General features: G+C 35.7%; 1 pseudogene; it reads right to left on the minus strand.

Annotated features, from left to right (window-relative positions):
- Positions 1-1289: 1289 nt before the first annotated feature.
- On the minus strand, positions 1290-1387 carry LOC119469692 (annotated as a pseudogene).
- Between the last annotated feature and the right edge of the window lie 3131 nt (positions 1388-4518).

Here is a 4518-nt window from a genome sequence, read left to right on the forward strand (position 1 = left end):
GGCTTAATAATAAGGTTATCTCCATCTTTTTGCAGATATTCCCTGTAGCCTGAACTTGGGTGGCTATGTACAATACCAAGTACCATGCCATGTGCCAAATCATTCAACTTTTCTCTTAAAGGAGAAGGAAGCTTCTGAAAGTGGTGGGACTTGGCAGTCATTTGTATACTGTTCAATTCTACTGATTTTTTTTATCAGTATCATTACACTTTCTGTCAATAAAATGAGTCAACCATATTTACTTTGATTCTACACAAATGGGACTAGAAATAATCTGGCTTATCACTGTAAAGAGTTTTGTAATCTTTAGAGCTATGGAGTGGTCTTTCTTTTCTATTAAAGTTTATTGAAATACATTTCTTTTCTATAAAACTATTTTCAAATTCTTAAAAAGGTTGTGAAAAGTTACTTTATTACATGAAAGGAAGTCACGAAACAGAAGAGTTAGATTTAAACCTGTGGTTAGCTGCCATAAAGCAGAGATGGGTGTGCACAGACACAAAGAAAACAGACAGGCAGGAAGAAACAGAGCAACCATAAGGCTCCGGTGGCCTGGAAAAGAGAGCGGGATGATTTGGCTCTAGTTCTTCAAGGGAGACTGGCTGCTCACATTGCTCTTTGTTTAAGCGACCGTCTTTGTCTTAGGTTGGGTTCTCCAATCTAAGGAAACATTAAACAAGGCATCTGAAAGATACGCTTTGTGTTAGATCAGTTTCTTCAAAATAAGATGCCAGGCAAGGGATTCATATGCAAGTAATTTATTAAAGAAGTGCTCTGGGTGAAATTGACAAGGGAGTGAGGGAAGGAAGGGAGAAAATAAGAAGCAAGGATACCACTTCAAGCACCAGTGATGCCAGTCTGATTCAGCAGGGAATTTTGGAATGTAAATTACAGTGCACTGTTTGTTCTGACTGAAGGCAAAGGAATTGGGCTTTCGTACTTCCACACCGATGAGTCATTAGCTTGTGACCATCTTGGGAGGCATGGTGGTCGCAAATTCCAAGCATTTCCTGTTGTCTGCTTATGCTGGCAAAGATCCTTCACTAGCTCAAGGCCCTCCCTCAAAGAGGATGGCTGGAGTGGCATCCAGAACTGTGGCAGAATGAATTCCTTTTATGCTGGGAAGTTTGTGGTAATGTGTTGCAGTCGCCATAGGAATCACACAGTGACCGTGCCTTTTTATTAAACAATCAGCAGGCAAAAAACTGCTTTCTCAAAGTACTCACAACTTTCTAAATGCTTTATCTTAATTTCTATACCAAATTTCATCATGATCTTTAGATCTTTTTGAATATTAATAAATTTTTAGAATGTGTCATTCTTGCACAGGGGCCATATAATCTCTGTATCATTCCAATTTTAGTGTATGTATTGCCCAGGGCAGCACTAGATCATTTTTTGAGTAACACTATACACTTCTTTCTGTAGAACAAATACCCTTTTTTTGCATAAACTCTCTCAAATGAATTTCTGTACTTGCAGTCAAAAGAATATTGACTAAGATTGCCTCCTTTCTTCCTTCTCCCTAGAAAACAGGCTTGTATTTATGAATCTGATCAGTGTCCCTTCTTTGATGTTGCTCGTAGCTAGATCTTCTGGGTGTCCGTCATCTCTTCATGAGGCTTAAGGACTTAGGAGACTTTCATTTGTAGCCCTACCATAGGCAGCTTCTAAGACACTCCTGTTGAACCAAATCTATGTTAACTAAGTAAAATTTTTCTAGGATTGGCAGGCAATTAAATAATGTGTAGACTGGTCTTAATTGTGGCTCCATCTCTCTTAATTATTACGTCTTTTAAGGATGTCAAAATTTAGCTAAGCTTCTACCTATTTTATTATGTCTATTTACTGAGTTTGTTTTTTTTTCCTCATAAGAGAAACTCATGACTCTGCAAAAAGTGCATATCTAATCTTTAGACTGGATAATCTTCACCTCTATTCAATATATTTTTTCTTTCTTCATTAAGATATTTACTTATTAGCTCATTTCTTTTTCTTTTCTCTCATATACAAATATCTTTGTTTCCTACTAAAGGTCATGAGAGAAAAATTATTTTATATGAGTATTATAAACTCATGAACATGCAGGAAGTGGAAGAAAGTTACAGAATTAGTGATAGTTTAAGACCAAAATTTAGATTAATAGTTATGTTTAGGCTGATTTTATATTTGTTGATAATTTTTTAATCTTTCATCTAATAAGAAATTTGTGGTGAGTGTTTAATAAAAAAGGGAAAGAAGGAAAGTAAATTAGGATTTTGTCTCATGAAGTTTATTGGTGTATTTAAATCTTACATTCTGAGATATTTTGAAAAGCATTTGGCATTTCTTGAAACAGTAAATAAAGGCATAAGAGTTGAAATGATGATATTTGTCTCTCTAACACTATCAGTTGAAAGCAAAAAAAATTCACCAGCTCATTTGATACTTTCTAAGGTGAAAGAAGTCATTAATAGAATTATGCTTCCCTGTAGTTTTTGTTATATTTAAATGATGGAAAGTTTTTATTTCTAGAAACAAATTCAAGGGCTTTACAATATAAAAACTTTTGTGTTTAAATCCAGAATCACTCTTTTATCAAATTGAGCTTTTAGTTTTCATGTTCTGACTGGAAGAAAGATCTTAATTTATAAGATATGAATCCATTAAATAATTTCATCATGATCATGATTTGAATGATTATATTCACCCTTAGTATTAGAGATGATACTAAAATTTAAGTAGAAGGGAGTTGATTTTGTGCTCTTGAAAGCAGGGGAAATTATCTAAATGAGAAAAGTACAATCTTGTGCTGTGTGCTTAACATGTCCAGTTTAAATTGCTTTGACTTCGCCTGTGTGGGCACTTGTATTTGTCCATTTATGTACACAGCTTTTTTTAGTTGCATTAAAAAGACACTACTGTTATAATATACCATTTTAACTGTAAGGCATGATTTTGAAAAAAGTTATATAAATAACACAACTTTGAACTTTTGATATATCTGCTATATGAGATATCCAGAATATTAAACAGGAAATATGAAATATTATTTTCTCCTGTGGTTTTATCAGCTAGATTGACTTTTTGTTCTGACTTCGAATACACACTGCCTGGGTCCTCGTAAATAAAAGTGCTTGGGTTTACATCTATGGTATATTCCGGCTCTTTGGCCAAGCTGTTTTTGACAAGATTAAGGCTATCACTATGAACCAAAACAAACAACAGTTTTTTTTTTTTTTTGACTTTTCATACCATTTCAAATAAGCTGGCGTGTGCTTGGTTGACCACACGATGGCAGTACATGAATGTCTTATAAATGAAAGCAACGCGAACTCAATCTTCAGACTGTGCCATGACCCAAAGTACCCACTTAGTATGCGGCGGGGCGTGGCGGCTCACGCCTGTAGTCCCCGCTGAAGCGGGTGGATCAGCTGAAGTCCGGAGTTCAAGACCAGCCTGCCCAACATGGTGAAACCCTGTCTCTTCTAAAAATACAAAAATTAGCCGGGTGTGATGGCGGGTGCTTGTAATCCCAGCTACTTGGAAGGCTGGGGCAAGAGAATTGCTTGAACTCGGGAGGTGGAGGTTGCAGTGCGCCGAGACTGCACTCCAGCCTGGGTGACAGAGCAGGACTCCGCCTTGGAAAAAACAAACACACGGACAGACTCACTAACGTGTCCAAACTCAGTTCTCCTATTCCACGGACCATCTTTCCTGTTGAAAACGTTGTCAATTTATGACCTGGTTATTGAGATTTTCCCTTTCACCACAGACTGATAGAATTGTTACCATTCAGTGAAAGCAGGTATATGTTAAAGACATTGCTTTGGTTTTATTTTAGTTGAAAGAATGGCCAGGCATATATTAAAATCAGTAGGGAAAAGTAGCATTAACCCCCCACTAACGTACATAGCTCTTACAAAAATAATAATTTCTATAAAGTGTTTTTCCACTCTATTATTCTCAAGACATCCCTCAGAGGTTAGTAATAAACTAAATAACTATTTTAATGCTAAAAAATGTAACCTAGATATTAACATTTCAAGACAAGTGGAAAATAATGGGAATTATCTTTTAGAAGGGGACAATTTTCAGGTCAATGCTTGTACTTCTATTAACCAAAGTGAAATAAAACCAATAGGTAGGAGTACACGTATTTTAAAGGAGAAACGAGGCAACAGAAAGTAAATAAGATATATTTGATTATTTATAAAAGAGTTGAATCTTGCAATCCATATTGTACTCATAAAATGTAGGGATGGAAAAAATGTATTCTTATTATTCGTACATTTTTCATGACACCACCTGTCTTTCCATTCTTGTGTTTTTAAGCAGCTTGTTCAAGTTTTTAACAATGCTTCAGTTAATTCTGCCTGGGGCAGGTAATCATACTGTCCAAGGATTCATTCTATGGGGAAAATATTTCTACCAGTCTTTTGAGGTTGCCCTTTGAATAATAGAAATTTTAAGTGTCCATACAATCTCGGTACACCATCTTTCTCTTCTACATTGCTTCTGCTTATCTTAAACATTCAT

Source organism: Cebus imitator, unplaced genomic scaffold (genome assembly GCF_001604975.1).
Source record: "Cebus imitator isolate Cc_AM_T3 unplaced genomic scaffold, Cebus_imitator-1.0 Scaffold771, whole genome shotgun sequence".
NCBI lineage: Eukaryota > Metazoa > Chordata > Mammalia > Primates > Cebidae > Cebus > Cebus imitator.